Here is a 12,947-nt window from a genome sequence, read left to right as displayed (position 1 = left end):
TCCTACGTAATATTCTACCAATGTTACTACAAGATGTTTCACAGCATGACAGAATGGCGATATACTTCCAACATTATGGATGTCCGGCACATAGCTCCCGTGCGGTTCAAGCGGTATTGAACAGCATATTTCATGACAGGTGGATTGGTCGTCGGAAGATGGCCCGCACGTTCACCGGATGTGACGTGCCGGGATTTCTTTCTATGGGGAAGGTTGAAGGATATTTGCTATCGTGATCCACCGACAACGCCTGACAACGTGCGTCAGCGCATTGTCAGTGCATGTGCGAACATTACGGAAGGCGAACTACTCGCTGTTGAGAGGAATGTCGTTACACGTATTGCCAAATGCATTGAGGTTACGGACATGATTTTGAGCATTTATTGCATTAATGTGGTATTTACAGGTAATCACGCTGCAACAGCATGCGTTCTCAGAAAAGAGTAGTTCACAGAGGTACATGTATCACATTGGAACCGTATCTACGTTCTGTGTTTTAATTTAAAAACCTACCTGGTACCAACTGTTCGTCTAAAAGTGTGAGTCATATGTTTGTGACTATTACAGCGCCATCAATCACAATGCGGAAAAAGTGGTTCAACTAAAACATTCATATTTCTTTCGTACTACACGAATATGTAATAAAAAATGGGGGTTCCTATTTAAAAAGAAAAAATGCAGTTCATATCCGTTTGACCTATGGGAGCGTCATCTAACGGGCAAACCACAGCGCCGTCTGGTTTCCGCCTTCAAGCTAGACAACTTTAGTTCTTTGTAGTTTTTCCGTTTGACGCTTATTTCGTGAGATATTTGGCCTGGTCACGATCAATGGACCACCCTGTATATAAATGTGTGTGTGATTGTGTGTGTGTGTGTGTGTGTGTGTGTGTGTGTGTTTGTGTGTATGTGGTTGTGTGTGTGTGTTTGTACTCTTTGTAATACTTAACCATTATTATTGCTGTCCTTACTACTGTCATTGTTTTCTTGTTGAGCTTGTACAGGTAAACGGATATAGGCCATATCGCGTTAAGTAATTCACCATGCCCTGGCTAGGGTGGCCTTATGGGAGGGCACGTAACGCTAATCAGTGCTGCAGAAGAGGCGGGAGAGGATTATGTTTCATTCTGGTTCCTTTCCGTGATTGTCAGTCTCGTTGACTACTTTGCAATAAATCAGTCGTCACGACTTAATATACGAGACAAAAAGGCACAAAAAAATCAACAACTTCAGTTGTAACACACACTCTCCCACATTTTAAAATCTATTTTCGCACGAGGATACTACCACAGAAATGTTCGACCACTGCAGTAATGAGTGATATTAGTATTATCACTGCCGTATCGAAAAACTGTCACGACTAGTTAAAGCGAAAACGGCAGCAGATCTTGATAAAATTCCATTTAGATTTTGTTACTGTATACTCTGCGGAATCAGCTTCTTTCTTTCCTCGTTTTTATCAACAATGGTTTGAACAGCGTGTCATTTAAGTTTAGAAGAAGAGCGAATGACCAGATGCACAGGATTATGATACTATCGCATACTTCCAACTGTTGTATTATACTAGAGCATATTACGGAGGCGAAAACAAACTTCTGTTAACGATTCCGCATGGTTTATAAAAAAATCACGTCTGATTTCTGAAGGCATTCAACACTGTACATTTCATCGACTACTAAACAAGATTCGCATATATGGTGAATCTTCGGAAATATGTAATTGTCTCTACAGGTATCTGACTACTAAAACCCAATACGTTATACTGCACTGCGAATGATCTACAGAAATACAATTAATATTGTGTGCGCAACAAGAAAGCGTTATATGAGCTCTTTTGTTGTCAACATACGAGGACTATTTTTCTTGAAGGTCATATCGGTCACGACATTAAAACGACAATAAAAATACGATGAAGCTTTTCCGAGCTGTGTTGTGTGTCGTCTCTAACAAGCCCGTCGATCGCATCACGTCGCACTTTTCACTTATCAGTGCACAGTGAGCCCTAAATCACGCCTAAAGCAGTAGCCTCCATCAAAGTGTGGAGTGCATGCCGGCATTCGATTTCTTCAAGCTGAGGACTTCCACATGACTTTATGCAGCCCACATAACGTTACTGCCATGCCTAGTGTGGCAAGGTGAAGGAACTCTGAAGCAGACGTACAGATGTTGATGATGCAGGTGGTCAGGCGCTGGAGCGAGTGTCAATCGAAGTTCTTGTTCAGTGAGTAGATCAGGCGAGAAAATCATCTACGAGGAGCATTTCAAAACAACCGAAAATAAATGTTGTTCTTCTTCGTGACAACGCTCCGCCGCACACTGTGGCTGCAACAAAGACGTTCCTTTTTATCACCAGTCCTCCATAGCACTAAACCCTGGGCATTGTCGATTAACGATCGTTAGGCACATTGATGGAACGTTGTGTGACAAGCAGAGTGGAATCTTGGTTTAATTTTTTATTACTTGAGATGTGCTACTGCCGAACGGCTGGATGGTTGCATGGTTTTTGAGGCGAAAATGTCTTTACAAGTAAATGCAGTAATGAAAGTAAAAAATTATTTCTCCCAGGACGTGTTATTTTCGTGAAGAATCTGTGAGTTAGGTTCCGTTGCAAAGCTCTCACCTTTTACTTTCAAAATGTACTTGAGCATATAGCGAAGGCGTTCTAATGATATTTTATGAATTCAAGCAGAAAACACCTTTGAGATTTTTCAAAAAATGTTCAAATATGTGTGAATTCCTAAGGGACCAAACTGCTGACGTCGTCGGTGCGTAGACTTACCCAATACTTAAACTAACTTATGCTAAGATCGACACACACACCCATGCCCGAGGTAGGACTCGAATCTTCGGCGGGAGCGGACGCGGAATCCATGACATGGCGCCTAAAACCGCACGGCCACTCCGTGCGATTTCAGATTTTCCAACAGACTATGAACAACGTGTTTAACTTCACGAAATAGGGCTACAGAAACCATTATGAGAATGAAAAGTAATTGGGACAATGAATGAATAACAGGTGTCAGAAATACAAAGAAGGACTTGACTAGAGGTCATCAGACAGGGTTTTTTTTCATGTGAATGTACATCAGGACATTCCTAACTCCGTAAATTTTTAAAACAATGATACGTCAACTCTTTCATTTTTGCATCCAAAGACAATATACGATATTGCAGTGGCTGTGTTATCCCGAATTACGATGTGCAGTTCCTTCGGAAATGCTTGCATATCTGAAAGAACTTCATATCGTAATTCGAAATCACACAGGCCCTGCAATATCATATTTATCCGTCGACACCGGGAAAGCGACTTTCAAGTAAAAATTTCTCCACTGTACAGGGATATACGTAATGGAAGTGTTTAACACCATATAGCCTGAAATTAGCTCCCTTAGATTTTCATCTCTTTGCCCAGATGAACCGCTAGCTATGAGGACAGCAGTTTGGCAAAGACAACGAGCTGCAGACCAGCGAAGGAAATTGGCGGATTGCATGGGGGGCTGCCTTCTATGACCAGGGTATTGGGAAGTTGGTACAACGTTACGACAAAAGTCTGAGTTGCGAATATGTAGGTAAGTAGCAGGAAGGTGTAGCTAAATGCTGCCATAAATCATTTTCATTGTGATTTCCATTTCACAACTGATCGGACCCTGAAGAAAGAAATAGCCCTCGTAGACAGTCGGCTGATTATTATTTGCGGGCGATGTTTTCCGGCATATATCGTAACTGACCACAGAAGGCATTAGTAGCCAAAAGAAGTATACTAGTATCAATTTCGGCCTTACTTTGATGAAGAAATTTATGAGAAGGTACGTTTCTAGCAATGTGGATCTAGACGGAATACAGGGGCAACAGATTTAATAAGAATTTTGCGGCTTTCGGGAGAGAGATTTTTATATAAGTCTTATATAACTCGAAAAATGAATATGTGGATTGGAATAAGCTTGCAACAACAATGAGGGAAAAATAGTTACTGGAAAACCAGACATCTTGCAAACTCGGTACATTTAAATCAAAAAGCGTCAGTGAGAGAGAAGGAAGACTGTACCAACTGCATAGACCTAAGGACAGGAGTAAGAAAATGGTGCTGTCTGTCTCCACCTCTCCTTAATCTATATTTAGAAAATATGGTGTTTGAGGTTTCCAGACAACATTGTCATTCTAAAACAGATGAAAAAGTATTACAAGGTATAGTGGATAGGATCGAACATAATGGAGAGACTTATGAGATGATAATCAATAAAAAGAAAACAAACATAATGGCATTATAATGAGATTAAAACTACTTTGTACTTGACAGTTCGTTAAGCGGATGTGCAATGTTGCCAGCTGACTCTTGCATGCATGTTTCTGCCAGCGCAGCGCCGTTGAAGTGCTGATGTACAGTAACCTACTCGGGGCGGAGGAATGCAGCACATGCACAGTCGCTAAGGGAGGGTTACTGCCACATTTTTGTCTGGTGCCATGAATTTCGCAATAAATCGTAAAATTCAAAATACGAAGACAACGAAATCACCACCACCAAAAGGTACATATTTGATGCAACTTACCATCAATCGACGTGTTCTGTGTCCGACAACTGGAAAATACCGCTTATACATCATAGAGCAGAGGAAACGCATGTTTTTCACTATTGAATGACTGGGACACGATTTGATGAAAATAATAAAACAAGGTGATAGATTTTTTAATGCTGTTTTTAGATATACATACTTTAATTAGGTTTGAAAAATAATGTCTTGCAGATGACGCCCTTCTTGCTGGATACAAATTTGGATCTTCTCCCGAAAGTTATGCATGGCTCTCTCCCACATGGCTTTCTCCCACATCTCATTTGGCACAGCTTCAATTCCCTGATGAATGGAATTCTTCAGGTCATCGATTGTGCGAGGCTTGTTCATGTACTCTTTTGATTTTAAATACCCCTACAAAAAGAATTCACTTATCGACCAATTGGGAGAGCGAGGGGGCCAGTAAACATCACCACATCTCGAAATAACATGTCCTCAGATCATTTGTCGAACCACTAGCATGGATGCTCTCGGCGTGTGAGCTGTGACACTGTACTGCTGAAACCATATTTCTCTCATGTTCACTTGATGCCTTTCAGGTTCTGGACGAAGAAAGTTGTGTAACATTTTAACGCAATGTGCGCTGATGTGACAGTAGCTGCAGTTCCTTCCTTTTCAAAGAAGTAGAGTCCAACAATCCCTATCTTTGTAATGCAGCACCACACTGTTACTTTTAAACTGTGGAGAGGTCTTTGGAGTATTTCATGTGGGTTCTCCGGCGCCCAGTACCGACAATTTTCAACATTGACGTAACTGTCTATATGAAACCGTGCTTCACCGCTCATCAAGACTGTAGCATCTGCATCTTCCGTAAAAATATTGTCCATTACGCGACAAAACTATCTGCCCTGCACAAAATCCCCTTCACTAAGCTGCTGGACGACCATTATCTTGTACAGGTGAAACTTAAGATCATCTTCTAAGATGTGGTCAAGCGAACGACGTGACATACCCAATGCTACTGTCTGTCGTCTAGCTGATCGTTTCGGTCTAACAAGAGCTGCCGTTCTCACTTGGTCTACATTTTCCGGAGTACGAACTGAATGGGGAAGACCAGGTGGTTACTTTTCCATCACAGATTAAGTCCTTCTAAACGCTGCAACCCATCGGAGTACAGTATTTCGATCAGGCTCTGCACCTCGACGTCCAACTCTATTTTTGTCGGAAAAGACGTTTCACTGTCACTATGACTACGGAATCATTGTTTCTAAAGTACTGTTCGACAACGAACACACGATGCTCTACGCTCCAACGATCCATAGCGACTGAAACTGGATTGTATTGGCAGTCTGCCAACATTCATTCAAGGTCAATATCCCCTCTCGTCGCCGCTTACTACCGGTTCAAAGAACATGCGTTTCCTTTTCTCTACCCTGCACCTGCATCGTTGAAAGTTTCAGATGACTCCCCGACGTCAATAATTACTTCGGAAACATTATTGTCCAATACGCACTCGTTCTTCCATGCTTCCTGAAGAACACCTTGTGTATGTGCTACATCATTTTTCCAATTTTCCAGTTACTTTAGGAATAGTCGCATGTAAAAGTGTTTCCACTTCAGAGAGCGTGGACAAACCCATGGGCTGTACCTGCATGAACAACAATAATTCTACTTCCTTTGTCAACAGGTACTGCCAGTCCTACCTGTCATCCCTCAGACCAACCTGTCTTCAGTGCACGATCAGAATTCACCCACACTTCATTTACCCACACTAAATCATCGAAATCTATGTCTTTTATCTGCCGGAAAAATCGGCATCGCCATGCAGCAGTATCTTTTTGTTCCAAGAGTACCTTACGACCGGATAGTTTCTCGTAATTAAACCCCTCGTTTAATAATACCAACACAAGAGATGACTTACTGCCAACAAAAAGACCAGCTTCTTTAAGTGTTACATGCAGTTTTCGTAACATTGGATGTTTTTTACGGTGATAATATGCATACAAATGTCTGCGAATCGCATGCTGTCCGAAAGAATCGAGATTTGTCACACTTTTCTGAACGCACTTTTTCCCCCGTAGTTCCCAGGATTGGCAGTTCTGAATTAAGATTTGATGGTCCGGAATACACATTCAATTTTTCATTTTGTTCTTTGTCTACATTTTTAACGGTTGTTCTGCTTACTCTTAATGCCGCCACTGTCCTCTCCACTACCTTCTTAATGAAAATAAGAGGACCTCCATTTGAGCTTTCAATCTCAAAACATTGTCCTACGTTGCAGACGTATTCGCGTGACTGTCCTCGCAGTGGTATTCCTTGTCCGATTTCCTTCAAAGAATTGTGGATTCTAGGACAATTCCGCTTTTTGTTTTCAGACATTTTGCATGAACAAGCCACTGCTGTAATTTGTCGCACACACGCAGTGGAAACAGGAAAAAAGCAGACATTAATATGGTGGAGTTCACGACGCGCACAAGACCAAGTGTTAGCAGCTAACGAGCACTAACGAGCAAGTAGTGGCAACTATGCTGAGTGAGGTGTGCTAAATCTCTGTGTGGGATTGGCGCGCACTCACTCAAGGCCACGTGTTCGGCTAGCTGTCAAGTACAAAGTAGTTTTAATCCCTCAGTAGGAGGAAATAAAAGAGCAATACCAAAACATGTGTAAAGCTTTAAGTACCTTGGTAGCAGGAAATCAACCGACTGCAAGAGTAGTACATTGGATTAGGCATATGGCAAGAATGAAGGAAGGAAGGACTTGTAAAACCAGACTCGTATATGAAAGCAAACAGCAGTGAGGGAGTAAGAAATTTCAGACGCCGGATTATGTGATGGACTGCAGCATATTTGTAATGTAAAGAAGGAAACAAAGGATCCTAGGAAGTGGACACGCCAAGGACCTGCTATTGCAACAGAAAAGAACGACATGAATGTGACAGTATGATGATAAGCATTTCAATAAAGTTGCCGATGACGTTATTGCACAAATTGCATCCAGCTGATCTTGCCGCTGTAATCCACGCAGGAATTTCAACTATACTACCCAATGAGAGGCCTTGTTTTTAGCACTCATTAATACAAATTTTGTCAAAAGATAAACTACGCATTCTCGTAATTTCGTGTATTAAAACAAATACGTACCCCTTTCTAGCACTGGAATGGCCTATGGTTTATATTTTTATATTCTATAGTTCCGTATTTAATTTTATCGCTACACACAACTACCTGGCCTAAAATACAGGGTGTTTGAAAAAGAACTTCCTTGTTTTAAGTACATATGTAATGGGGAAAGCAATGAAAAGTTACATCAATGAGTACATATCATGAAAGAGAATTCCTTCAAGTTTTTTTTTTCAATATTAGTAGACTACAAAGTGGGATCCATTTGTTGCCCTGCACACGTCGAGACGATATTCAACTTCTCACCGCGTATTCACCAACATTTCAGGTGTAACTGTCCAATCTGCTGCGACGATTCTTTCCCGTAAATGATTGATGTTTCTGAACTTTTACTCTACGCAGCATTTTTTATGTGGCCCCAAAAGAAAAAATCCAGTGGGGTTAAGACTGGGCTTCGTGGTGGCCAAGGTAATGGGCCAGCCCTGCCCATAAATCTTCCTGGTAAGCGAGTGTCAAGAGCCGCACGCACATGGTTACTGTGTTCAACAACATCTTCAGGAGTTTTTGGTCTACCTGGTGATTTGGCGATTTTGCTTGTAAAACACTGCCGGTTTTCTTGAAATACTTTAGCCAGTGACTGATAGTTTTTGCTACAGGAGGTTCACCACCATAGTGACGTCTAAAATTACGTTGCACAACTGACTTAATTTTCACAAGCCAAATAACACACTGTGCTTTCTATTGCGGAGCACACGTGTTGCTGAGTTGCTCTGCTCTGCACTGCACTGAACGCACACCTGGACTGAACTGAGGGAACAGAGTGGAAAAAAAAGAAACAGCACTGGTGCATCTCAAGGTCAAGCAGTCCTGCCAACTGCAGGGGAGCCAAACTTGGAGAGTTGATGAATCGAACACCACAAATTAGAATAGTGTATGTCACTTTGTACAGATTCTAGGACAAATTAAAACTTGGGAGATCTTTGCCAAACACACTGTAATTCATGAGATAAGGATGAGTGGTAGAAAATCTTAGATGAGGGTGGACAAGCACCAGCACATTTAGTGGTGGCGCCATAACAGAGTATCATGAGAGCATAGAAACGTTTTCCTTCGTAACGCCACGCATGTTTCATATTGTTTGCCTTTGAATTGATTTATTTGTATCTGTCACAACTCAAAAATACCTGTACACTGGACAGACAGTGTTTTCGCCTTTCTCTGTCACACTTGTGTAGACAACATGGATTTGAAACTGGTTAGTAAATCAGCCACCTTTTGACTACGAAGCAATAAGACTCGAGCATCACGATTACAATAACAAAATTAATTATGTTAAGGAGTCATTGTAGACATAGCGTACCTTTCATCAAAACGGCAAACGTTACTGATCACCCTCTGTATATCGATAGGCCCAAGCATGGTTATTTTAACAGCATCTTTTGTTTACAGACATTCCCTACTATTCGCCAGCCGACTTCTGACACATATTTAAAGTGATGTTCCGATCGTTGTGGCCAATGATTTATAGGGCAATCAGCCAACAATAAGTTTGGCTACAAGCGGCTACAAGCAGTGATAATTGCTGCATAAGTCAAACATTGCTAACGAAAGTCTTCTTTTTGTCACACAAGTAATCTTCACCTGCAATGATAATACTGAAAGGATCTGAGTTTGAACAGGTAAAGAGCAAACGTCGGTTATTTCTTAGTTTTGCTTTTTTCTTTTGTTTTTATGGGTAACCGCGGTTCAGTAATTAACTTTCCTGTGAAAAGGGCACGGCTCTTTGTACAATACAAACCAAATTCGTAGAACTGCACTTTAATCTCTGGGGCTACCAGGGCCAAAGCTGACGCAATTTTCTGCAGCGCTTGACACAATTAACGCTGTAATTGAAGTTGCTTTTTAATCCGGTAACGGAAAGCAAACACAATTGCTGCCACTTTTGGCGCTTTTGTCCGCCATTTACTTGCAGTGTCGATGTCACCAGCTACTTTCTAATTGTTACCTTGTTACGACGTACCAACCACGTACTGGTATTCAAGAGCACAGTGACTCGACAGGAATCAGAAAACCAGCTGCCTCTGTAAAAGTACGGATTAGCTACTTAGTGCTCTAACAGTCAAAGACATTGCTTCAGACTGAGAAAGACGCGAAGTACTGAATTTTGAGTACTTCATCAGTAACAGTGTATGATAGACTCGTCCTCCACACATTTTCAGAACAATCTTCTGAGTAGTTTCACGAACCTCAGCACGATGTCTTTCTCTGTGTCAATCTCTTGATCTGACCGTAGCTCGAATGACTGACTCCGAATTGATTTACATTCGTTGCTACCGTATTTATACCATCAGCCACCATTTTATTTTTCCGTAGTGTAGTTGGTGATTCCCATAAGCTACTAGCAGCGACATAACATTCCCTTCGCCATTTTAAACAGACTTAGGACTGTCTATATGCAGTAGGTATGGTTAAAAATGTTTGACTTTTTGCTATTCTCATAATGTAAGCACGGTACAAGAGTAGTTGCAATCGTCAAGCGTAAGTAACAAAGTGATGTAGGTGGAAGAAACTTGTAGCAGATGTTTTGAAGATGTTCATACCGGGTGGTATCTGAGCTGGACAGCTTTTCCACATATTATGTTATGTAGCTTTGTTTGAACCGCACTTTTTGGGAGTTTTTCTTCTTAATATACGTTTCGGTTTTAACATCTTTTGATGTCTCTAATAGATGGAATGTGTTGGGATGGGAAGAGTAAAACTGAGTGTTCGATTTAGAGTGGAATGCCTCAGAACAGCTCGTATATCGTTCGGAACTATACTATCAAAGTCGGCCCTCATAACAGATGGATAGTCTCTATCTGCAAGAATATAGATGTGATGTAAATAATCAAACAAGGCATCGAGATGTTCATTGTTAGGTTTGCGGGACATTAGGTCTTCGACGAAGCAATCTTCAGTTTGGTCAGGGGGCAGGAGAGGAAGTCCGAACAAAGTTTCCGATTTCAGTTTCCTTTATTTTTCTTCAGCATGTCTGCCAGATATGAAATCTGTAGTTATTTACATTCTTTTGGGGTCAAACGTAAACAGTTAGCTAGTCAACTGCCTCTCAAAGTAAACGTTATCATCTCCAGATTGATGCTAATTGTATTAAGGGCAAAGTATAGTTAATTTCCAGAATGAGATTTTCACTCTGCAGCGGAGTGTGCGCTGATATGAAACTTCCTGGCAGATTAAAACTGTGTGCCCGACCGAGACCAGAAATCGGGACCTTTGCCTTTCGCGGCCAAGTGCTCTACCAACTGAGCTGCCGGAGCACGACTCACGGCCGGTACTCACAGCTTTACTTCTGCCAGTACCTCGTCTCCTACCTTCCAAACTTTACAGAAGCTCTCCTGCGAAACTTGCAGAACTAGCACTCCTGAAAGAAAGGATATTGCGGAGACATGGCTTAGCCACAGCCTGGGGGATGTTTCCAGAATGAGATTTTCACTCTGCAGCGGAGTGTGCGCTGATATGAAACTTCCTGGCAGATTAAAACTGTATGCCCGACCGAGACTCGAACTCGGGACCTTTGCCTTTCGCGGGCAAGTGCTCTACCAACTGAGCTACCGGAGCATGACTCACGCCCGGTACTCACAGCTTTACTTCTGCCAGTACCTCGTCTCCTACCTTCCAAACTTTACAGAAGCTCTCCTGCGAAACTTGCAGAACTAGCACTCCTGAAAGAAAGGATATTGCGGAGACATGGCTTAGCCACAGCCTGGGGGATGTTTCCAGGATGAGATTTTCACTCTGCAGCGGAGTGTCCGCTGATATGAAACTTCCTGGCAGAATAAAACTGTGTGCCCGACCGAGACTCGAACTCGGGACCTTTGCCTTTCGCGGGCAAGTGCTCTACCAACTGAGCTACCGGAGCACGACTCACGCCCGGTACTCACAGTTTTACTTCTGCCAGTACCTCGTCTCTTACCTTCCAAACTTTACAGAAGCTCTCCTGCGAAACTTGCTAAGCCATGTCTCCGCAATATCCTTTCTTTCAGGAGTGCTAGTTCTGCAAGTTTCGCAGGAGAGCTTCTGTAAAGTTGGAAGGTAGGAGACGAGGTACTGCCAGAAGTAAAGCTGTGAGTACCGTGCGTAAGTCGTGCTCCGGTAGCTCAGTTGGTAGAGCACTTGCCCGCGGAAGGCAAAGGTCTCGAGTTCGAGTCTTGGTCGGGCACACAGTTTTAATCTGCCAGGAAGTTTTATAGTTAATTTCATTTAACCAGTGAATTACAAATATTTGGTGGAACAGCTTAGGGCAACAAATGGCTCTGAGCACTATGGGACTTAACTTCTAAGGTCATCAGTCCCCTAGAACTTAGAACTACTTAAACCTAACTAACCTAAGGACAACACACACATCCATGCCCGAGGCAGGATTCGAACCTGCGACCGTAGCGTTCGCGCGGTTCCACACTGTAGCGCCTAGAACCGCTCGGCCACCCCGGCCGGCCTTAGGGCAACACTTGAAAGTCCCTCCTACAAACAAAGTTCACAACTCTTTGATAAAAGAGAAATTGCTTTAGCATAATAAACCTCCAATATTCTTTACAGAGTCGAACACAAATAAAAATTTGTCTCCACTGTCTGTGTGGAAAACTTTCCTCGCCAGTGCTTCATGTAATTCTAGTAAGCTATCGGGCAACTTCGGAGGTTTGCGTAATCACTAGCATCAATATATTTCCTTATTTGAAAGATATTCTGAGCTGTGTGGATGTCAGTATTACCATAGCTAACTGACAGCGTATAGGTTTGGAGGGGCGCTGACGCAAATTGTATGCATCCTTTCTTTTCACAATATTATCGAGTCTCTGCCGGTTTAATATACCAGAGTCATCATTTTCATCATTATGGTCTAACTGCGAACCAAGAATGTAATTTCACAAAACACACGTCCTCCTGTTACATTTTTATAAATCAACGCCATTGACGATATGCTTCTGGAAATAGATTTTATAACCGTCTATCACCAGCAGTTTCTTGCCATTTTCAATTGTCGTGATATCAACCCCCCATCGCTCACATACAATGCACGCCCTTAAAAGCGTAAGTGACCTGTCTGCGAGACCGCGGAATGGAATAGCGAAGCATCACCATCCGAAAGAATCAACACGAATATTGTTCGGCTAACTTATCGAAGGTGGGTATCAGGTCGTTCAATATTCGATCGCAGTGGGAAGCGAAACGGCAGCAGCGTCACGTATACCCAACGTCCTCAGTTGATTTTTGTACCTACAGGATGATTCGCTTTTCTATCTTGAACAAGGTTTACTGAAAATTATAG

The 12,947-nt window shown here is 42.2% G+C and overlaps 2 non-coding genes across 2 annotated transcripts; both read right to left on the bottom strand.

Moving 5' to 3' along the window:
• Positions 1–11,165: 11,165 nt before the first annotated feature.
• On the bottom strand, positions 11,166–11,240 carry Trnas-cga. Its single transcript has one exon. It is a non-coding gene; the product is annotated as a tRNA-Ser (tRNA).
• A 226-nt stretch (positions 11,241–11,466) lies between these two features.
• On the bottom strand, positions 11,467–11,541 carry Trnas-cga. Its single transcript has one exon. It is a non-coding gene; the product is annotated as a tRNA-Ser (tRNA).
• Between the last annotated feature and the right edge of the window lie 1,406 nt (positions 11,542–12,947).

Source organism: Schistocerca americana, chromosome 5 (genome assembly GCF_021461395.2).
Source record: "Schistocerca americana isolate TAMUIC-IGC-003095 chromosome 5, iqSchAmer2.1, whole genome shotgun sequence".
Lineage (NCBI taxonomy): Eukaryota > Metazoa > Arthropoda > Insecta > Orthoptera > Acrididae > Schistocerca > Schistocerca americana.
This window is presented reverse-complemented; position numbering and strand designations above follow the sequence as displayed.